The sequence below is a fragment of the Schistocerca americana genome, chromosome 6 (assembly GCF_021461395.2).
Source record: "Schistocerca americana isolate TAMUIC-IGC-003095 chromosome 6, iqSchAmer2.1, whole genome shotgun sequence".
Taxonomy (NCBI): Eukaryota; Metazoa; Arthropoda; class Insecta; order Orthoptera; family Acrididae; genus Schistocerca; species Schistocerca americana.
In genome coordinates, this window is record NC_060124.1 from 474,541,847 (window position 1) to 474,566,574 (window position 24,728).

Below are 24,728 nucleotides of genomic sequence, written 5' to 3' on the forward strand. Positions count from 1 at the left end.
GGAGACGAGTATACTGAACATCAGATGATGCTGACACAATACAAACAGTGTTTACAGAAACACGAGCCAGGATCCTGACAAGTTTTTATTACGGTAAGGCACAAGCTAGATGATCGGATCGAAATCGATAAGGTGCATTTGTGTAGTGGCACTCGACTGGAAGTTAGCCAAATCGATTTCTGTCGCCGAAAAGTATTTTTATTATCTGAACTTGGGAGCCAAACGGAGATGGTGTGATGATGTACCGATGGTGATCTCCAGGCTGCATGTCAATGCATTCGCTTCATTCCGGACAATCTCTTATAAGTCCATGGAGTAAGTGTATGAGGCACTTTTGACTGCTACCCGTTGGCGGATTGGGGAATTCTCTATGCTACTTTTTTTTCAACTTCGCTCCGGCTGATCCATACCGTCAACAATTAGTTAGAGGCGTAAAAACACCTGTGTGGAGGAGACGCAAAGCGTTCCAATACTGTACTGATTATTTTAGAGTATCGACATAGGGTCAATACTTACAGTTAAAGTGTCTTGACATTATACCGACTGCAGACAAAATAGAATATATACAAAGAGTTAATGTAACCACTAATTTCAAAAACAAACATTACTGTGGGGCATAAGACCAAAAAAGGAATCTGTGTATGTTAGTGTACTCCTGACATACTAACAAGGGAACATCCCCATCGCACCCCCCTCAGATTTAATTATACGTTGGCACAGTGGATAGGCCTAGAAAAACTGAACACAGATCAATCGAGAAAACAAGAAGTTGTGTGGAACTATGAAAAAAATTAGTAAAAGATACAAACTCAGTAGTCCATGCGAAGATAGGTAACATCAAGGACACTGGGAGTCAAGCAGCGCCGTGGTCCCGTGGTTAGCGAGAGCAGGTACGGAACAAGAGGTCCTGGGTTCAAGTCGTCCGTTGAGTAAAAAGTTTAATTTTTTATTTTCCGTTTATGTGACAAACTCTTAAGTTTTCATCACTTTTTTGGGAGTGATTATCACATCCGCAAGAAAACCTGAATCGGGCAAGGTAGAAGAATCTTTTTACCCATTCGCCAAGTGTACAAGTTAGGTGGGTCGACAACATATTCTTGTCATGTGACGCACATGCCGTCACCAGTGTCGTATAGAATATATCAGACGTGTTTTCCCGTGGAGGAATCGGTTGACCTATGACCTTGCGATCAAATGTTTTCGGTTCCCATTGGAGAGGCACGTCCTTTCGTCTACTAAACGCACGTTTTTGCGGTGCGGTCGCAAAACACAGACACTAAATTTATTGCAGTGAACAGAGACGTCAATGAACGAACGGACAGATCATAACTTTGCGAAAATAAAGAAAGTAAAATTTTCGGTCGAGGAAGGACTTGAACCCAAGACCTCTCGTTCTGCAGCTACTCATGCTAACCACGCGACCACGGCGCTCCTAAGCTTACGTTCACCTTGATATTGCTTATCTTGCACATGGACTACTCAGTTTGTATTTTTACTAATTTTTTTCACGGTTCCACATAACTTCTTCTTGTTTTCTCGATGATCTGTGTTCAGTTTTCCAAGGCCTATCCACTGTGCCAACTTATAACTAAATCTGAGGGGGGTGCGATGGGGAGGTTCCCTTGTAAGCCCTGCGCAGTTTTTGCAACGGGCAACTTCATTTTCGTAATATTTTCAGTAGCCTATGTGGTTTTCGCGGTCTTCGAAGAAACTGCAGGTAGAAAGCAAGTGGTTCATGTCACCTTCTGTTTCCGACAGTCTCAGAAAGGATATTCGTTAACGACTATCTGATATATGTGCGAAGAAGTTGAACAATGGTTGGTACGCATTCATACCAGGTTAGGTATCAGTTTCCTGTTTGCCCGAAATGTTCGAAACCACGGGGAGTTTCTAATTCTCATTGCTACTCCATAGTCGTAGTTCAACTATGGTTGTTCCATCGTCCCCCCCCCCCCTCCTTCCCTCCCTCTGTTTCTTTTCAGCAGCAACAAAAATCCACACCATCATCCAATGTATACCAGGTGTAAGAGTATGACACCGGAACTTTCCTATAGATGGTGCTAGCCGTCAGTATAGGACCCATGAGACCGCGTCTGCAGCGCCATCTGCTTCTTCCTATATGGCCGACGACATATGTCAACACGCAGTAAACCAAGTTCCATACATCAGTATCTGTTTCAAACCCATAAAAGGGGCGAGTTTTGTGCCTACGAACTACGATTTGCGGACAGCATTGGTTTTCTGTTATCATTTGAAGAAAACTGCTGCAGAATCACATCGAATGCTTCTCGAAGCTTTCCGTGAACATACTCTTTGGAAAACACAGTGTTTAGAGTGGTTCAAAACATTCAAAAGGGTTGTATTTGACGTGAGAAACGACGATCGAGGGAAGACACCGAAAAAGTTCGAAGTCAACGAGTTGTAGGCCTTATTGGATGAAGATGATACTCAACAGAATCTCGCAGAACAATTGAATGTGACGCAGAAAGCCGTTTCTCTTTGGTTGAAAGCTATGGAAAGGTGCAGAAAGTGGGAAAATGGGTTCCGCGTGAACAGAATGAAAGACAGGAAGCAAATCGAAAGACCACTTGTGAAATGCTGCTCGTCAGATAGAAAAGGAAATCGTTTCTCCATCGAATAGTGCAGGTAATGAAAAATGGATACATTTTGGAATCCTAAGGGTCGTAAATCATGGCTGAATGTGGAAAACCATAGACATCCACTGCAAATACCAAACCGCTTGGAAAGAAGACAATGCTCTGTGTTCCGTGTAATCAGAAGGTGTCATCTATTAAGAGCTGCTAAAACCTGATAAAACGATTAAAACAGATCGCTACGAAAAGCAAATGATCGATTTAAATCAAGCATTACTTGAAAAAGACCGGAATATGGAAAAAGGCTACACGAAGTCATATTGCTCTATGATAAAGCCCCATCACAAACAGCAAAACGGAAACTTCCTGGCAGATTAAAGCTGGCTGCCGGAACGTGACTCGAACTCGGGACCTTTGCCTTTCCCGGGCTAGTGCTCTACCATCTTTTTTTTTTTTTTTTAAAAAAAAAATCTCATTTTGTTCTATATTTTTCGTTGAATTTGTTCGTGGCGGACGTCCGATGACGCTCGTTCAGGTTGTTTGTTGATCCGTTTACTCAGTTTTTTATTACAGAGGGTAGCCAAACCCTCTGACCGAGCATGCTGAGCTACCGTGCCGGCACAATTATTTATGCCCGAGGCAGGATTCGAACCTGCGACCGTGGCGGTCACGCGGTTCCAGACTGGAGCGCCTAGACCCGCACTGCCACACCGGCCGTTTTTTTTTTTTTTCGTTTCATCTGCTCTGGGCGGACGTCATAATACATCCGCTAAAGTTCGTTGTTGATCGATTAACTCAGTTTTTTTTATTACAGAGGGCAGCTAACCCTCTGACCGAACACGCTGAGCTGCCGTGCCGGCAGCCATCTGAGCTACCGAAGCACGACTCACCACTCGTCCTCACAGCTTCAGTTCTGCCAGTACCTCATCTCCTACCATCCATACTTCACGGAAGCTCTTCTGCGAATCTAGCAGAACTAGCACTCCTTTAAGAAATGATACTGTGGAGACACGGCTTAGCCACAGCTTCGGGGATGTTTCCAGAATGGGAATCAGAATGTCAGCACACACTCCGCTGCAGGGTGAAAATCTCATTCTGGAAACATCCTCCAGGCTGTGGCTAAGCCATGTCTCCGCAGTATCCTTTCTTTCAGGAGGGCTAGTTCTGCTCGGTTCGCAAAAGAGCTTCTGTGAAGTCTGGAAGGTAGGAGACGAGGTACTGGCAGAACTGAAGCTGTGAGGACGGGTCGTGCGTCGCGCTTGGGTAGCTGAGATTGCAGAGCACTTTCCCGCGAGAGGCAAAGGTCGCGAGTTTGACTCGGTCCGGCACACAGTTTTAATCTGCCAGGAAGTTTCATATCAGCGCACACTGCCCTGCAGGGTGAAAATCTCATTCTGGAAACAGAAAAACGGTTCAGGGAAACAATCGAGCCGTTCAGTTGGGAAATACTAGGGCATGCGGATTATTATCCAGACTTGGACCCGTCCGAGTATCATCTGTTTGCATCACTGGGACACGGTCTTGTTGTACAACGCTCCAGTTCGCATTAAATGTAGGAAAGTGGCTCGCTGACTGGTTCACTTCAAAAGAAGAACTGTTTTTTTGGCGTGGCATTCATAGGTCGGAGAGTGGAGTGGAGTGGAGTGGAGTGTATAAGATTTGCAGACGACACTGTAATGGCAGAGAGCCAAGAGAGATGGAACAAATATTAGATGATCTAAACACAAAATTAGAAGAATATAAAATGAAGATTAACAAGAAGAAAACGAAAAACATGGTAATTTGAGGCAAGGGGAGAAAATGCCGTATAGGGGGAGAAGAAATAGAGCAAGTGAATAACTTCAATTATTGAGAAGTGTAATAATGGATAATACGTATCGCTCAACAGAAATTAGAAAAAGAATTGCAATGGCAAAAGAAGGATTCAAGAGGAAACAAAAATTATTTTATAATCCACTAAACAAAAATCTGAGGAAAAGACTTGCCAAATGTTACACCTGGAGCGTTGTACTATATGGTGTGGAGACCTGGACATTGAGGAAGAAAGACGCACTAGAGATGTGCATATGGAGAAGAATGTCCGAACCGATAGCTGAATGGTACACATGCAAATAAATAAATAACAACGCCTTCCACTACTGTTGATTCCTGTTTCTCCCACTTCCCTAAGCACCGCAGGCTCGGTGGTGGTGAGGGGGACACTGTGGCCAGGCCTCAGGTTTCGACCCTGCCCACTTTGCCCCCCGAGCCCCCACCGGTCCACTACAAAAACAAAAAAAAAGACCTAAAAAAAAAAGAAAAGATGGATAGAGCGTCTGCCATGTAAGCAGGAGATAATAAAAAAAGTGGTCAACGTGACGGATTGCCGTCCTATGGGCTCGGGTTCGACTCCCGGCTGAGTCGGAAATAAAAAATATTTAAAAAAAAATGGTCAGCGTGACGGGCTGATGTCCTGATGGGCCCGGGTTCGATTCCCGGCTGGGTCGGGGATTTTCTCCGCTCAGGGACTGGGTGTTGTGTTGTTTTCATCATCATTTCATCCCCATTCGCCGCGCAGCTCGCCCATTGTGGCGTCGAATGTTATAAGACCTGCACCAAGGTGGTCGGACCTGCCCCGTAAGGGGCGAAATGCTCATTTCCGTTTTCATGGAGAAGAATGGAAAAAGTGAAACGGGAAGACCGCGTGAGGAATGAGGAAGTATTACGAAGAGTTGGATAAGAATGTAACATGCTGAAAGTTATCAGAGAGAGAAAACGGAACTGGATTGGAACTTGTTTGAGGAGGGACTGTTTACTGAAGTAAGGAACAGAAGGAATGGTAGAGGGAAAAAAGGCAAGTGGAAAAAGAAGATATCAAATGCTGGACAATATCAAAAAAGGCAAATATTCAGAAATGAAAAGACTGGCTATGGACAGACAAAAGTGGAAGAGGCTTAACCCATGACAAGACCTATCGTAGGACAGAATACCATACATACATGAGAGGTCGGAGAAATGTATAAATAGCAATGGAGATTATTTTGAATAAAAACTGTTTATCAGTTTCAAACAACAGACGTGTAACTATTGCAACAAAATTCTGGTTTCATACTTCTACACCTGGTACTAAGGAGCTGTACTTAAGACACAATAGATACAGTCACACAATAGCCACAAATTTAAGATACCATAATACGCTATGCAAAACGATTGATGAAGCATCTTTATACAGTCATACGTTATTGTCCGATCGAGCCAGAATGTTGGTGGTGTAGATGTTTACGAGGCAGAAGGCGTCGTGTGATAGTGGTTACAGATCATTCCTCTGCAGAGCGAGACCTGTTGTAGAATGCAAGCAGCCCTTGTGTGCTGGCAGTGCTATTTCATAGAGTGCCTCTCAGAGTATCCTCTTCAGCCAGCACAAAATGTTAAGAAGGAGCGCTAGAAACAAAAGTGATAACTTGTCCAACAAAACATTGCAGTAATTTAAGAGACTCACAGTAACAATATTAGGACCAATACTGTTCCTGACATATCCTGATTTATTCAAGAGAAAGAGCTTCACAAATCGAACAAGTGATAACGCGACCGACCGCTGTGGACGAGCGGTTATAGGCCCTTCAGCCCGCAACCGCGCTGCTGCTACGGTCGCAGGTTCGAATCCTGCCTCGGGCTTAAGTGTGTGTGATGTCTTTGGGTTAGTTAGGTTTAAGTTGTTCTAAGTTCTAGGGGACTGATGACCTCAGAAGTTAAGTCCCATAGTACTCAGAGCCAGAGCCATTATTTTTCCGTAGGTTAAACATGTAAAACTAAGCCGCGCCCACCGAAAGGTTAAATGTAAACGTTGTGCCACAAGCCAGTTTTTACTACAGTGATACAAAACTCAAAGTAGGAAGACCTGTCCTCCTTGTAGTATTTCCCCTAATTAATGTATTTCCTTCGTACTCTCGATGGCCACGATTGTTTAATATTTGGGGGGAAAGAATAAAATTTGTTATAGCCAGTAACATTGTTCAGCTCGACATTAGGATAGCCTTCCACCAGAAAGTCTTTCTCTCAGTTAAAACGATTAACTATTATGAATTTTATGATATTATTGATGTTTTATATTTTATGTTATTTGAGAAATTTAATTCCAGGATTCCCTTGTCTGAACAGGGGCTACCTGAGATTGCTCTTGTGCATTGTAATTACCCAACATGTGCAAAAGTGATTCCAATAAAAACACTACCGGCCATTAAAATTGCTACACCACGAATATGACGTGCTACAGACGCGAAATTTAACCGTTATCACGGCAAGAGGTGGATGTTCTGGGTACTGATTTCTCAGGTTCTATGCACCCAAATTGCGTGAAAACGTAATCACATGTCAGTTGTAGTATAATATATTCGTACAATGAATACCCGTTTATCATCTGCATTTCTGCTTCGTGTAGCAATTTTAATGGCCAGTAGTGTACGATTACAGGGAATAGTTGTTGTCTATTCTAAGATAGAGGTCCCCTTCCTACCTCATTGGTATATTTTAGGAACATTGATGGCAGCTATTCTTCTGACATCTAAACCCTTCGTGAGTAACATCACGTTTCCTTACAGGTCGGATTCAAACTGCGTTACGCGCGCTAAGTAGAATCACGCACACAATGCAAACACAGCATTCACTTATTACCAACAAAAGACTTGTTTAGAGTTCCATGGAAACAATTTCCCTGCTCCGCGATATACTTGATGCTCACCTTGCATAATTTACTCCGGAATTAACAGCGACGTAATCATAAGACAGCACCCCCCAGCAAGAAGTGAAACAGCATTGTGGAACGGGTGGAGGGTAGGCAGCTTCTTGTCGCAACACAGTCTGCTCGCCCCGGCGAACACCGGCTCTGCTCACAAATCTTGGCCACCCTGCATCGACCTCGTGTGTAGACATACCGGCGCCCAGGCGCTGCTGTTTACGGGCAAGGGACGCAATCTGTATTCTGCGCTGGCTCTGTTTCAAGGATTCCCCTGATTTGGAAGCTCCCATTTATGTCTGAATTGCTACGCAAAGAGTGAAAAATACAATTACTCTGGTTTCAACTCCACCGTTTATCGATAGAGCACATTAGGCGCTCGCGTGGTCCGAAAAACAGGTCATTTGCATCCAGTTGTCAGGAACTGCGGTCCAGGAAAATTCGTGGAAGATATGATCCTGCACTTCCAAACCAGTGTCCTATAGTAAGATATATTGTTGCACTATACAGCCAACCAATGGATAACATTTAACCAAAAGAATGCGGGAAGCTGTACTTACACTACTGGCCATTAAAATTGCTACACCACGAAGATGACATGTTACAGATGTGAAATTTAACCGACAGGAAGAAGATGCTGTGGTATACAAATGATTAGCTTTTCAGAGCATTCACACATGGTTGGCGCCGGTGGCGACACCTACAACGTGCTGACATGAGGAAAGTTTCCAACCGATTTCTCATACACAAACAGCAGTTGACCGTCGTTGCCTCGTGAAACGTTTTGACGCCTCGTGTAAGGATGAGAATTGCGTATCATCACGTTTCCGACTTTCATAAAGGCCTATTGCTATTGAGGTTTATCGTATCGTGACATTGCTGCTCGCGTTGGTCGGGATCCAATGACTGTTAGCAGAATATGGAATCAGTGGGTTCAGGAGGGTAATACGGAACGCTGTGCTGAATCCCAAAGGCCTCCTATCACAAGCAGTCGAGATAACAGGCATCTTATCCGCATGGCCGTAACGGATCGCGCCACGTCTCGATCCCTGAGTCAACAGGTGGGGACCATCTGCACGAAAAATTCGACGTTTGCAGCAGCATGGAGTATCAGCTCGGAGACCATGGCTGCGGTTACCCGTGACGCTGCATCACTGACAGGAGCCCCTGCGATGGTGTACTCAACGACGAACCTGGGAGCACGAATGGCAAAACGTCATTTTTTCGGATGTGTCAAGGTTCTGTTTACAGCATAATGATGGTCGCATCCGTGTTTGGCGACATCGCGGTGAACGCACGTTGGAAGCGTGTATTCGTCATCGCCATACTGGCGTATCACCCAGCGTGATGGTATGGGGTGCCATTGGTTACACGCCTCGGTCACCTCTTGTTCGCACTTTGAACAGTGGACGTTACATTTCAGATGTGTTACGACCCGTGGCTATACCCTTCATTCTATCCCTGCGAAACCCTTCATTTCAGCAGGATAATGCACGACCGCATGTTGCAGGTGCTGTACGGGCCTTTCTGGATACAGAAAATGTTCGACTGCTGCCCTGGCCTGCACATTCTCCAGATATCTCACCAATTGAAAACGTCTGGTCAATGGTAGCCGAGCAACTGGCTCGTCACATTACGCCAGTCACTACTCTTGATGAACTGTGGAAACGTGTTGAAGCTGCATGGGCAGCTGTACCTGTACACGCCATCCAAGCTCTGTTTGACTCAATGCTCAGTCGTATCAAGGCCGTTATTACGGCCTCAGGTTGTTGTTCTGGGTACTAATTTCTCAGGATCTGTGTACCCAGATTGCGTGAAAATATAATCACATGTCAGTCTAGTATAATATATTTGTCCAATGAGTCCGCGATTAAGATCTGCATTTCTTCTTGGTGTAGCAATTTTAATGGCCAGTAGTGTAGTAATTGAACCATTGTACTCTGGAGAGTTTCCTTTGACTGGGGAGAAATCACGTATGAAGTTCCCCAAGTCTTAATTTAGGATCTCAATAGTTCCCCAAATAAGTTCAAAATGGTTCGAATGGCTGTGATCACTATGGGACTTAAGATTGGAGGTCATCAGTCACCTAGAACTTCGAACTAGTTAAACCTAACGAACTTATGGACATGACACACATCCATGCGCCAGGCAGGATTCGAACCTGCGACCGTAGCAGTTACGCTGGTTGCAGACTGTAGCGCCTAGAACCACTCGCCCACTCCGGACGGCCCCATATAAGTAATCGATCTTCCTTTTAATATACAACAAGCAGAATTACTTTCCTTTGAGGATGACACTAGCATTGTAATCAATTCAAACATACGTACAGCAACAGAAGAAATGGTAAACTTTTTTCTTAAAAATGTCATTGGTTTTCTGCCTGTGGTTTCACTCTCAATTATGAAAATACACATTTAGTTTTGCCTATCTAGAGGTACTGCACCACCGATAAATATACCTCTCGGTGAGGAAATAATAAATACGCCGAAACTTCAAAAATTTTCGGTGACCATGTTGATGAGAATTTGAGCTGGGAAAAGCTCATTCTATAATTCCAAAAACAACTTAGTTCAGCCACATTTGCACTCAGAATCACTGCAAATCTTTGGGAGAGACAAATCATTTGACATATTTTAGATATTTCTCATTTAATAACTTGATATGTAATAATATTATGGGGTAGCTCATCTTCAAGAAAGAAAGTCTTCGTTGGTCAAAAACGTGCTCTAAGAGTAAAATGAGGTTCTCACCAACGTTCGTCTTCTAGACATCTGTTTAAGGAGTCGGGCATTATGATACTGCTACACAGTATATTTATTCCCCCACGAAGTTTGTTGTAAATAATCCATTGCACTTTAGGCGGAGCAATGATGTACATAATTATAATACCAGAAAAAAGCCGCATTTACACATTAATTTGTGACGTGAAAGTAAAATAACTCATACCACATCATTACGATTTATTGTGCAAATTATACATGGAACATGGAACTCACTAACTACCTAACTGGAATATTATTTCTTCCCCAATATGATAATTAGCTTGTATCAACTGCACGGTAGATGGCGAGTATTTCATGCTAACATTACTGACTGTGCGTGCCTTTGTATTTATCATTATACCTTTGTGGCATTTATGGTGGTCTCAAGTATACATTACAGTCTACCTGGAATGCCAGTGCTCAGAATTTGCCTTTCACCTTTCTGTGAGCGTTTCCTGTCTAATTTCTCTGACCTGAGTCTTTGGTACTGACTGACGATCGGTTACGACTCTGTTTATGAGCCACTAAGTTCTGTACATCTCTCTCATCATACATAACGTCTACTCCAAAAGAGCTCCAATCTAGGAACACGAGCAGCGATTGTCTCTTTGTGTGTGTGTGTGTGTATGTGTGTGTGTGTGTTGTGTGTATGTGTGTTACCGTAGAAAATGTAGCTTTGCTGGAGTAGTGTCAGCTGCTCAACTGCCCAATAAATTTTAAATAAAGTTTCTTATGTAATTTCTACCGAAAAAATACCACTCGATATTTCATCTGAAACTTTAACATCGCTGATCCTATCTTTTGGTATCTTAACTTGGAGGAAAGAATCTGTGTCTTTTTCTGGTTACAGTTACTTGTGGATGGGCGTAAGTTCAAAGTTGATCAGCTATTACCTACGTAGTGAAAGAAAACAACACTCCGTCTTCAGGCCACAAGTGACCCATCGGGACCATCCGACCGCCGTGTCATCAGCAGCTGAGGATGCGGATAGGAGCGGCGTGTGGTCAGCACATCGCTCTCCCGGTCGTTATGATGGTTTTCTTTGATCGGAGCCGCTACTATTCGGCCGAGTAGTTCCTCAATGGGCATCACGAGGATGAGTGCTCCCCGAAAACTGGCAACAGCGCATGGTGGCCCGGATGGTAACCCATCCAAGCGCCGACCACGCCCGACAGTGCTTAATTTCGGTGATCTCACGGGAACCGGTGTATCCACTGTGGCAAGGGCATTGGCAGTAAATGAAAGGAAGGTCTTCAAGAAAGCAACGCTATTATCCACTGACCTGCGAAATCGATATATTAACGGACACAAAATGAGTTCATATAGTTAGCAAATGATGAAGGTAAAACACCCTATTCTTTGTTGTCATTGTAATCGTTGAGTGAACTATTCATACACTCATGTACAGAAAAGAAAACAGAACACCTTGAACGACTAGAGATAGGACATCCATATTCACAGGACTGGTACGTTAGTATGTTTTGCAGAAGTGATGAGCAGTTTAGCATTTCGATGATCTCGGTTCAGGATGTGTCCTGTGGCCTTGTAGGTACAGGATCCGCCGTGGGCCCTGATAACTTGTTGCACGCGTGATGGCATTGATCTGGCGGCCCAGGGCAAAAATCTAACATCCTGTGACACCAAGAAGGCACGTGTCCTTTCAGCGGCACATGGTCGTGCATTGTCTATCTGAAAAATGACGTCGGCGACGTTGTGCAATAAAGGTATGGCTAGAGGTCGCAGGATGTCATTTATGAAGGGCATCCTGGTTACAGTGCCCTGGACACGCACCAGTTGTTATTTGTGAATGTTCCCAATACCACCCCACACCATAAGGCCGTGCCTTGGCGCTGTATGTCTGGTGCGAGTGCAGTCACTGTGAAGCCGCTCCTCCCGCCTGCTCAAACCAAAATGCGGTCATCATTATCAAGCAAACAGAACCTGGACTCGTCCCAAACCACTATCTCATGCCACTCCTTTCCCCACTGACGTCGTTCCACACACCACTGCCGTTTAGTAAGTTTCTGTACGTTCGTCAAAGGTAGGTGGAGAAGTGGATGACGCGCACGTAGCCCATCTCGCAATAAACGGTGACAGAGTGTCACACCTCATAGTCAACGATGTCTTATATTGTTCCACTGTTGCGCCAGACCAGAGGAGGATGCAGATCTGTCCTGCAATGTCATTCGGATAAGGTGTCGATTTTCTCGAGGGGTGGTCTGTGTGGTGCGACCTGACCCATTCGTCGTGTTCTACAGCCTTACGTGAACCATTCTGCGCACAGCCGTTGCATTGCCGAAATACTTTTTACTACACGAGCACCAATTTGTGGGATGGATGCGAGATATTCTCTCATGCCAATAGCGTCTAATGCGCCCTCTTCGAAACTCACTGATTTGACGATACTGCGAGGCATCCTGCAGGACGCTCAAGTCACACTGATCCATTACCTTCGGTTTTGAGCAACAACGGGAGCCGCATGCACACTTTACCGTAGGTGGCGTTGCGCCGCTGTGTCAATGTTGATCTTAAACCGTGGGCCATCACGGTTCAAATGCTAATAGTTTCTGCAGTACGTTTCCTGTGAATATGGACGTTCTATATCAAGTCGTTAAGGTATTCTGTTTTTATTTGAATATGAGTGTACTGATGTGTGATAAAAAATATTCTATCCAGTCCAGAAAGTTCAACAAGAGCCTGCAGAGAATGTTATTTTGTCCGATGCTCCCTGAACACCAGTAAGAATAATGGATCCAATGTTATGTCAAAAGGAAATAATTTGAAATTCACCAGCCGCGGTGGTCTCGCGGTTCCAGGCGCGCAGTCCGGAACCGTGCGACTGCTACGGTCGCAGGTTCGAATCCTGCCTCGGGCATGGATGTGTGTGATGTCCTTAGGTTAGTTAGGTTTAAGTAGTTCTAAGTTCTAGGAGACTTATGACCACAGCAGTTGAGTCCCATAGTGCTCAGAGCCATTTGAACCATTTGAAATTCACAATTTCTTTATCCTATATTAAGACTAAAATTGTTTGTATGCTAGACTGAGGCCTATTTTTTACGGTTTAAATGGTTGAATCTTTGGCTGACACTCATACAAGCAAACAGTTTGTTGTAGTTTAGTGATGTATTTGATATGCACGTTAAAATCATGATTTTATAAACAACCTGGTGGAAAAGAATTTTTAAAGGAGTTTGCCAACAAATGGTTCAAATGGCTCTGAGCACTATGGGACTTAATATCTGAGGTCATCAGTCCCCTAGAACTTAGAACTACTTAAACCTAACTAACGTAAGGTCATGACACACATCCATGCCTGAGGCAAGATTCGAACCTGAGACCGTAGCGGTCGCGTGGGTCCAGACTGAAGCGCCTAGAACCGCTCGGCCACACCACCCGGCCGTTTGCCAACAGCTGTGAAGTATTGTATGAAATGTGCTACGTGCAGCTGTCTCTAAAGGATGTTTCACTATTACAGGTACAATGAAACAAGCAAGTAATCCTAGTAAACATGGATTTGGAAACCGTTGGTTACCCCGATACGAAGTATTCACAGGTACAATCATGTCAGTATCACAAAACTGTTAATGTCTATGGCAACGTTCATATCGAAACCCGCAAGTCAAGCGTAAATTACTATGGAATCCATCGTTTGAATACATCACTATTCCAGACACCTAAATACTGGTAGACAGTGTTTCGACAACATGTGTATCCAGAATGAGATTTTCACTTTGCAGCAGAATCTGCGCTGATATGAAACTTCCTGGCAGATTAAAACTGTGTGCCGGACCAAGACTCGAACTCGGGACTTTTGCCTTTCGCGGGCAAGTGCTCTACCATCTGAGCTACCCAAGCACGACTCACGCCCCGTCCTCACTTTACTTCTGCCAGTACCTCGTCTCCTACTTTCCAAACTTTACAGAAGCTCTCCTGCGAACCTTTCAGAACTAGCACTCCTGAAAGAACGGATATTGCGAAGACATGGCTTAGCCACAGCCTGAAAGATTTTTCTGCAATATCCTTTCTTTCAGGAGTGCTAGTTCTGCAAGGTTCACAGGAGAGCTTCTGTAAAGTCTGGAAGGTAGGAGACGAGGTACTCGCAGAAGTAAAGCTGTGAGGACGGGGCGTGAGTCGTGCTTGGGTAGCTCAGATGATAGAGCACTTGCCCGCGAAAGGCAAAGGTCGCGAGTTCGAGCCTCGGTCCGGCACACAGTTTTAATCTACCAGGAAGTTTCTTAACATGTGTATTGGTGGCTCGCCATTACAGTCGCTTCCTAAGTCCGCCCGACTTGAACACGTTGGATTTAGTATCGATGAACTCCGGGAAAGTGTTATGGATGGTTGTCAGTGCATCCGGAACACGTTTGGATTTCTGAACTTTTACGGGTATCGATGAGATGTTCTGAAGCTGTCTTCACATGAACGTTGGATCTTCGGAACACTTTTAATCCGTTTGTCGTGAAGCGCCTATCTGCCCTCTGAATCCTCAGGGATCGTCGTAATGCGTCGTATTGGGGAAACCGCTGGTTTCCCGATCTATGTGTACTGGGATTATTTACTTGTTTCATTATCCTCTACTCGCCCCTTCCATTGTACCTGTACGATAAACGCCTTGTATAATTACGAGCATATAGACAGCTGCTGGTCATTCATTTCAGGAACAACCTGTAGATATTTCTTCATATCTAAGAACCTTTCACAATATCGTAATTTGACACGTTCTATATATGTTAAAATAGATACGTATTCTTCCACAGTGATAAGTTCAAAGTAATGCTACGACTTGCACAACGTAAATGACGTGGCAATCGTTCAAAGATATCTTCGTAGAGGAATCCCGATTTACATGCTTCCGTTATACTTTTTTCTTACTTACCTCTACCAGTGATCCTCATAAAACCAAATTCTATCTTACAGCTTAAAAATGCACTCATAAATTTTGCCTTTCTCGCGAAATACCAAAACAGCTGCGTCAAAAGAGTACCTGGGGAAGAAAAGCAGTTTTGTTCATTGAGATGTGGTCATGTACTTCAGATGGACCGGTGTAGATCGCGCAAGGCACAAGTCCAGTGCTCATCCTTTAATTCGTAAAGAAAATATACTCCTGTAATTAGTGGATGCTCAGCAAGTTTTGTGCGTATACAAACGAGGAGAGAAATCAAACAGAAGAGGAAAGGCTATAATCCTCTCATAAGTCAGTTGTGTTGATACTTGTTATCCACAAGATGAGGCTGCAGAGTTCGATGTAGAGCTGGGCTGACACTTTGTAAGGCTGTCACTATATATACATAAAATAAAAAAAAACCATAGTACACGCCCGAAACACATTTACTTTCCCAAAATCGGAACTAATAAGAACTGTTGTAGAGAGTCGCTCTAGATATTTCATTTGTGTATTATATTTGAGCTCTCTGGCTGTAATCGTAAAGCAAAGCAATCGCATTATCGGCTTTATCTTTCTTCAGTAAACCTTTACTGTAATTCATCAACTTTTTCTTTGCTTCTGCTGCTTCCTTTGCTTTAGGTAGTTTATTCTCTACCGAGGAATCCAAAGGTTCACCAATAAGTGACACGACTGATGGTACAGAAGTGTTTTAAAAGTTTAATAAATTTTGCTCTCTAGGTTTCCATGTAAGATTAATCTCCTATCATAAACCTTGTATGTAAGCAATAGGATTAAGCAGATTTTTCGAAAAATGGGAGTTCTGCCGAAACTTACCTTAGTAATGAGGAGATAAATCTCTATTAGCGAGAGAAGCTATCCAGAGATAAGTAAATTCGGGCGCTTTTATGCTATCTGTTGGTATTTGACACCATTAAAGTAAAATGTCAGGACTTACCGTCTCTGTATAGTAATAAGTTCAATTAGCACAAATTTTATAGCATTTACAGAGAACCTCGTAATTTCCTTCCGCAGTATTCACTGGTTTTATCTTTACGACTCACATATCTAGTAGTATTATGAATAGACTCTGATATCTGAGACGTTCTGAGAATACTATGTCGGATAGCCTCCATACTTTCGTATATGAATCGTCTGCTTTGCTTTTCAGTGCTTACCAAGATTCATTTATATTTGTGTTATATTTTGTTATAATGATCAGCATTAGAATTAAGAAGTGAAACAAACCGTTGAAGAGAAAAATGGATGAAATAGAGATTGGGGGAAAAGAAAATGGAGAAAGAGGAAAGGTTTGAAATGACAAATTTTGTTATTATTATTATTATTATTATTTCTGTGTTCTGCCCGAAGGCAGGCCTTGACGATGTTTATCTCCATGCTGTCTGACTTCCACTGCTCTCCACGGTTCCCGTATAGCTCCCACTTCTTATAATATCGCCCACCATCTTGCACCCCCCTCTATCATTCACATTTCTGCCACAAACTAATCCCTCCAACGCATTCACCATCAAACAGTCCCATTGCAACATATAACTAATTCTTCTTTCATTTTCTTATAATTCCCAATAGTCTTCTATTCTTCCCTATTCTTTACAGCACCTCTTTGCCCAAACAATCGTTTCTGTCCTCCTCCACACGTATACCTCAAATATTTCCAACTTCCTTTTGTTCTCTCTTCTCATCTCAGCGTCCATGTTTCAGCTTCATGGAGGGCTACACTCCAGATAAAACACTCCTTTCCGTTATTGTACTTCCTACGTAACTGAATGCTGTATCTTTGCCAATTTTAATTTTTCATGACGTAATATTACCAATTTTACGAGAGTGTCAAATACCATGCACTTTTTTTCTAATCTTTCTGACCCTCATACTATATCGTGCTCAGGCCTAATTAAGATTTTCATTATTTTATTTCGCACTTTTTGCTAGTCACGCCACCTCATTTACAAATCCTTTACATGCTCTTTTCTTTCCTCCTCCACAAACTTCACTTTACCTAAGAGAACATCCCTCAAGAACTTCTCTCGGTTTACGTTAAAGGACAGTGGGGGAACGACAGCCGACTTGCATCGCTCCACTCCCAATTACACTTTCCCCCCACATTTTATTTCCAATCCTTAATCCTGCAGTCTGCGGTAAATATTGGTTTTGTGCCAATCTACTCTGCTTAAAGTCAACTCCTTTTTCTTCTTGCTCAATTGTATTTGCTCAGTAAAATTTTCTGTCAACAAATACAGTATAAATTTCTCTATTCCTCTCAATATATCTCTCTCCTGTACTTATTAACTGTCCAACTCTTATGCCTTTAACTTTTAAAATCCAAACTATTACTTTTCAACGTGACAATTTAGCTTCCCATACAACCTTCTGTTCAGCGCAATAATATTTTGGCTGCTTGAGAAATTAAACAGATAGTCCTATGTTCTTCATATTTTTCCTGTTCTTTTTCTCAACTGGTATCATTATCGTTTCGATAAAGTCCTCTGGAAATTCTCCTCTTTAATACACCTCATTACATAGGTGCACTATCTCTCTTCTTCGTCTCTTTCCCAAACTCTTCAACACTTCTACTGGCAAGTTTGCACTTCTTAATCCAAAACACAATGCCCTTTTCATCATCTAGCACAATCGACTCTTCACTCTATATAACTATTTCTCGATCCATCTCATGGGCTGTATTTATTTTCTCTGTTTATTTATCACCTATTGTCTTTCTTTGATTATCATGCCACGCTTTCTTTCGATTTCAATATTAATCTTACTTTACCTATTCCATAGCCAATTGAGCCTTCACATGAGGCCATACTACAAATATGTCGTCCACGTACGTCCAGAACACGGTTGGTTTAAAACCTACTGAATCCAGTGCCTTGTCCTTCAAATCTTCCATAAATAAATTAGCTGGCAGAGGGGCTTCCCACAACAACTACCTTCAGCAGTGCCTTCAGATCAAGAGCATTTTTGCCTTATGTGAGTGCTCTTTCCTCGAGGATAAGCCGTATTCTCGAGAAACACAGTTATTTTTCCCTCGTTCTCTTTGGGAGTGGAACAGGGAGAGAAGATGCTAGTTGTGGTACGAGGTACCCTCCGCCACGCACCGTATGGTGGATTGCGGAGTATGTATGTAGATGTAGATGTATGTAGATGTTGATGTAGAAACACCGTGTAAAGGTGATCTTTCGGCCTGCTCCGAAAACTGCAGCCTTACTCTGTTCCACGACGGATGATTTATTGCTTCGTAAGATGGGTGTGCATCAGATTCCTTGCGGAAACTGTGATAAGTCATATGTAGGTCAGACAACACCCACCATTCATGAGAGGTGTGTGGATGATGAAGATACACGCGCTTACTACAGCCAGAGAAGTCATCTGTGGCTCATATTGTGTGGATACAGGTCATTCAATTAACTATAGTGACGTGAAAATTTTAGCATCGACATCTTCCTTTTGGGATCCTATTCTCAAGAGAGCCATAGAAATTAGATTAACCAATATCTTTACAGATACGTATAATGATTTTAATTTGGATAAGGCAATGGAAGCCATCTCTTGGTGTGATTAAATTGCAGAGAAGTCGCCGAGGTTTTACCGCAACCGTATAGTCTATACATCGATAAGCGAATCGAATGTCTGAACGATTTCACCAACGGTGGCGGCGACCAGCATAAGTGATCCACATGCGCAGTACCGTCGAGTTGGAGCGTATAACGCAGCGCTTGGGACTTATCGTTAGTCTTGCGAATTACTCTGAAGATGTCCTGAAATATGCGCTCGAAATATCAGTTGTAGAAGTAGTATATGTGCAGCTGCATTCCCAAACTTTAATGGACTGTTCTCAGACGTCTTAACCTATATCTTATCGTTCTGACCAATCTCCTTGTCAGAGTTTCCACATATTCTTTTCTTCATCGATTCTGCGGTAAAGCTCCTGATTCCTTACCATTCCATCTAATTTTCAATATTCTTCTGTAAATCCACATGTCAAACGCTTAGATTCTCTTATTTTCCAATTTTCCGCAGTCCATGTTTCCCTACCACGCCGTGCTGCACTCCAGACATCTAATCATAAATTTTTTCCTCAAACTAAGGCCTATGTTTGACATTAGTACACTTCTCTTGGACAGAATGGCCTCTTTGGCTACGTCAGTTTTTTTATGTCCTCTGTGTCTCGTCCGCCATGTGTTAATTTGATTCAGAGGTAGCGAAATTCATTAACTTCGTCTGCTTTATAGTCAACAAACCTGTTGTTAAAGTTTATTGCAACCTCACTCCTGCAACTGCTCAGTGCTTCCGTGTTCACTCGGTTTACTTTCACAGTCCGCAGTGTGTACTCATTGCATTGTTCATTCTATTCAAGCAGTCTTGTAATTCATCTTCAGTTTCACTGAGGGTAACAATCTCATCAGCGCATCTTATCGTTTATATCCCCCCATCCTGAATTTTAATGTGACTTTTCCATCTTAATTTTTTTCCGATTGCTTCTTGTAGCTAAAGATTGAATTGAATGACCATATAAAATTAATCGTCAGTAAAGCAGATGCCAGACTGAGATTCATTGGAAGAATCCTAAGGAAATGCAATCCGAAAACAAAGGAAGTAGTTTACAGTACACTTGTTCGCCCACTGCTTGAATACTGCTCACCGGTGTGGGATCCGTACTAGTTAGGGTTGATAGAAGAAATACAGAAGATCCAATGGAGAACAGCGCGCTTCGTTACAGGATCATTTAATAATCGCGAAAGCGTTACGGAGATGATAGATAAACTCCAGTGGAAGACTCTGCAAGAGACACGCTCAGTAGCTTGGTACGGACTTTTGTTGAAGTTTCGAGAACATACCTTCACCGAGGAGTCAAGCAGTATATTGCTCCCTCCTACGTATATCTCGCGAAGAGACCATGAGGATAAAATGAGAGAGATAGAGCCCACACAGAGGCATACCAACAGTCTTTCTTTCCACGAACAGTACGAGACTGGAATAGAAGGGCGAACCGATAGAGGTACTCAAAGTACCCTCCGCCACACACCGTCAGGTGGCTTGCAGAGTATGGATGTAGATATAGATGTAGAACTATAGGGATGAAAATCTTCATCCCTGTTTCTCATTGTTCCCTTCTGGTTCTTGTACATGTTGTACATTATCCGTCTTTCCCCTATAGCTTACTAGGATTTCTCAGAAAATTTCTAACACCTTCGGGTTTCCCGTGAGTGTGACGGTATGTCTCTAATGTCTCCAGTCTTTCACCACGCCAACTTGAATAGCCAATTGGTTGTCACTTTCGCCAAATATTTTAGAAATTGCGAACGAATGTTATCTATACGTTCTGCTTCATTTGATCCCAAGCCTTCCACAGTTCTAGCAAACACTTACTCTAATATTATATACTCTGCGGATTCAATATGCATTCCTGTTTCTTCTTCTGTCATATCATTAGAAAGTTATTCCACTTCATCTACACCTCACATGTGTTCTTTCCACCTATCCACTCACTCTTCTGAGTTTAGCAGTTCCATTGCACTCTTACTGTTGATATTATTGTTTTTAATTTCACCGAAGACTGCTGTGGCTTTTCTGTACATTGAATAAGTCCTTCTGACGATTATTTCTTATTCGATTTCTTCGCATTTTTCTTGCAGTCATTTCACCTTCGCTTCCCTGCATTTCCCCTTAATGTCATACCCAGGTGACATACACTGAGGTCACAAAAGTCAGGGGATACCTCCTAATATCGTGGCGGACCTCCGTTTGCCCGGTGTAGTGCAACATAAGTCGGTGGAAGGCCGCTGCACAAATACTGAGCCACGCTGACTCCATAGCCGTGCATAATTGCGAAAGTGTTGTCGATGCAGGATGTTGTACGCGAATTGACCTCTCGATTATGTCCCACAAATGCTCGATGGGGTTCACGCCGGCCGGTCTGGGTGGCCAAATCTTTCGCTCGAATTCTCCAGAACGTTCTTCAAACCAATCGCGAACAATTGTGGCCCGGTGACATGGCGCATTCTCATCCGTAAAAACTCCATCGTTGTTTGGGAGCATGAAGTCCATGAATGGCTGCAAATGGTTTCTAAGTAGCCAAATATAACCGAGGACCCAGCCAAAGCCATGTAAAAACAACCGACACCATTATGCAGCCACCATCAGCTTGCACTGTGTCTTGTTGACAGTCTCTGTTCATGGCTTAGTCGGCTCTGCGCCACACTCGAACCCTACCATCAGCTCTCACCAACTTACTCATCTGACCAGACCACGGTTTTTCAGTGTCTAGGGTCCAACCGATATGTTCACGAGAACGGGACAGGCGCTGCAGTAACTTCGAGCCGTTAGAAAAGGCACTCGCGCACTCGCCTCTGTCGTCTGCTGCCATAGCACATCATCGCTAAATTTGGCCACACTTTCCTAATAGAAACGTTCGTCGTGCGTCCCACATTGATTTCTGCGCTTATTCACCCAGTGTTGCTTGCGTCTTGGCACTGACAATGCCGTGCAAATGCTGCTGCTCGCGGTCAATAAGTTAAGGCTGTTGGTCGCTGCTTTGTTCGTGGTGAGAGTCCAAGATGCTACTACAAGCGTGTGTAAAATGAATGTGCGCAACGGAAAAGAATAAACGCTAAAATGATGATTCGGCCCCTTCTGACTACCTCCTGAAGCAGATATTACGATCTCTTAATTCTTTTTAAGATATAAATTACAATCTAAACATAAATGAATGAGGAAGGCAACCGATACTACTAACAAGGGAACCTCCCCATCGCACCCCCCTCAGATTTATTTATAAGTTGGCACAGTGGATAGGCCTTGAAAAACTGAACACAGATTAATTGAGAAAACAGGAAGAAGTTGTGTGGAACTGTGAAAAAATAAGCAAAATATACAAACTGAGTAGTTTATCGGAAGATAGGCAACATCAAGGACACTGGGACCGCAGGAGCGCCGTGGTCTCGTGGTAACGTGAGCAGCTGCGGAACGAAAGGTCTTGGATACAAATCTTCCATCGGGTGAAAACTTTAATTTTTTATTTTCAGTTTATGTGACAAACTCTTATGTTTTCATCACTTTTTTGGGAATGATTATCACATCCACAAGAAAACCTAAATCGGGCAAGGCAGAAGAATCTTTTTACCCATTCGCCAAGTGTACAAGTTAGGTGGGTCGACAACATATTCCTGTCATGTGACGCACATGCCGTCACCAGTGTCGTATAGAATATATCAGATGTGTTTTCCTGTGGAGGAATCGGTTGACCTATGACCTTGCGATCAAATGTTTTCGGTTCCGATTGGAGAGGCACGTCCCTTCGTCTTCTAATCGCTCGGTTTTGCGATGCGGTCGCGAAACACAGACACTAAACTTATTACAGTGAACAGAGACGTCAATGAAGGAACGGACAGATAATAACTATGCAAAAATAAAGAAAGTAATGTTTTCGCTCGTGGGTAGACTTGAACCAAGGACCTCTCCTTTTGTAGCTGCTCACTCTACCACGGGACCACGGCGCTCCTGAGCCCACGTTTGCCTTGATGTTGCCTATGTGGCCCATGGACTACTCAGTTTGTATATTTTGCTTATTTTTTCGCAGTTCCACACAACTTCTTCCTGTTTTCCCAATCGATCTGTGTTCAGTTTATCAAGGCCTATCCATTGTGCCAAGTTATAACTAAATCTGAGGGGGGTGCGATGGAGAGATTCCCTTGTAAGTATAAACGTTGTTGCTCAGTATATACACTCCTGGAAATTGAAATAAGAACACCGTGAATTCATTGTCCCAGGAAGGGGAAACTTTATTGACACATTCCTGGGGTCAGATACATCACATGATCACATTGACAGAACCACAGGCACATAGACACAGGCAACAGAGAATGCACAATGTCGGCACTAGTACAGTGTATATCCACCTTTCGCAGCAATGCAGGCTGCTATTCTCCCATGGAGACGATCGTAGAGATGCTGGATGTAGTCCTGTGGAACGGCTTGCCATGCCATTTCCACCTGGCGCCTCAGTTGGACCAGAGTTCGTGCTGGACGTGCAGACCGCGTGAGACGACGCTTCATCCAGTCCCAAACATGCTCAATGGGGGACAGATCCGGAGATCTTGCTGGCCAGGGTAGTTGACTTACACCTTCTAGAGCACGTTGGGTGGCACGGGGTACATGCGGACGTGCATTGTCCTGTTGGAACAGCAAGTTCCCTTGCCGGTCTAGGAATGGTAGAACGATGGGTTCGATGACGGTTTGGATGTACCGTGCACTATTCAGTGTCCCCTCGACGATCACCAGTGGTGTACGGCCAGTGTAGGAGATCGCTCCCCACACCATGATGCCGGGTGTTGGCCCTGTGTGCCTCGGTCGTATGCAGTCCTGATTGTGGCGCTCACCTGCATGGCGCCAAACACGCATACGACCATCATTGGCACCAAGGTAGAAGCGACTCTCATCGCTGAAGACGACACGTCTCCATTCGTCCCTCCATTCACGCCTGTCGCGACACCACTGGAGGCGGGCTGCACGATGTTGGGGCGTGAGCGGAAGACGGCCTAACGGTGTGCGGGACCGTAGCCCAGCTACATGGAGACGGTTGCGAATGGTCCTCGCCGATACCCCAGGAGCAACAGTGTCCCTAATTTGCTGGGAAGTGGCGGTGCGGTCCCCTACGGCATTGCGTAGGATACTACGGTCTTGGCGTGCATCCGTGCGTCGCTGCGGTCCGGTCCCAGGTCGACGGGCACGTGCACCTTCCGCCGACCACTGGCGACAACATCGATGTAGTGTGGAGACCTCACGCCCCACGTGTTGAGCAATTCGGCGGTACGTCCACCCGGCCTCCCGCATGCCCACTATACGCCCTCGCTCAAAGTCCGTCAACTGCACATACGGTTCACGTCCACGCTGTCGCGGCATGCTACCAGTGTTAAAGACTGCGATGGAGCTCCGTATGCCACGGCAAACTGGCTGACACTGACGGCGGCGGTGCACAAATGCTGCGCAGCTAGCGCCATTCGACGGCCAACACCGCGGTTCCTGGTGTGTCCGCTGTGCCGTGCGTGTGATCATTGCTTGTACAGCCCTCTCGCAGTGTCCGGAGCAAGTATGGTGGGTCTGACACACCGGTGTCAATGTGTTCTTTTTTCCATTTCCAGGAGTGTAGATTAAAATCAACCCTTTAAGTACAATTCTCTATAGTTCCTACCTAAAGTTGCAGATCAGTTGCCCACTCGGTCCCTTTTTATGGCCACGCGATCTAACATAAATAACGAGAAATGAATGACATCATCTATGTACCAAAAATTAGAAGACACTACTTTCAAAATGATCTACAGTGGAAATAAAGTATTGTGATCATAGCTGTTCAGCTTTATAGCCCTAATAAGCCGAAGCAATTTGCGATATCACCGTATGTACTGCGTCTGGTGCGTCAGCGTGCTGGTTCTCACACACATCTGCGTCGATAGAAGAACTCCAACACAAAATAAAATCTACCAAGCACCAGGACGGCAGAAGGCGGTCCTCTGACTAATATACTATAATACTGTTTTCTCCTCTCTGTGACCGAGCGAGGTGGCGCAGTGGTTAGCACAATGGACTCGCATTCGGGAGGACGACGGTTCAATCCCGTCTCCGGCCATCCTGATTTAGGTTTTCCGTGATTTCCCTAAATCGCTTCAGGCAAATGCCGGGATGGTTCCTTTGAAAGGGCACGGCCGATCTCCTTCCCCATCCTTCCCTCACCCGAGCTTGCGCTCCGTCTCTAATGACCT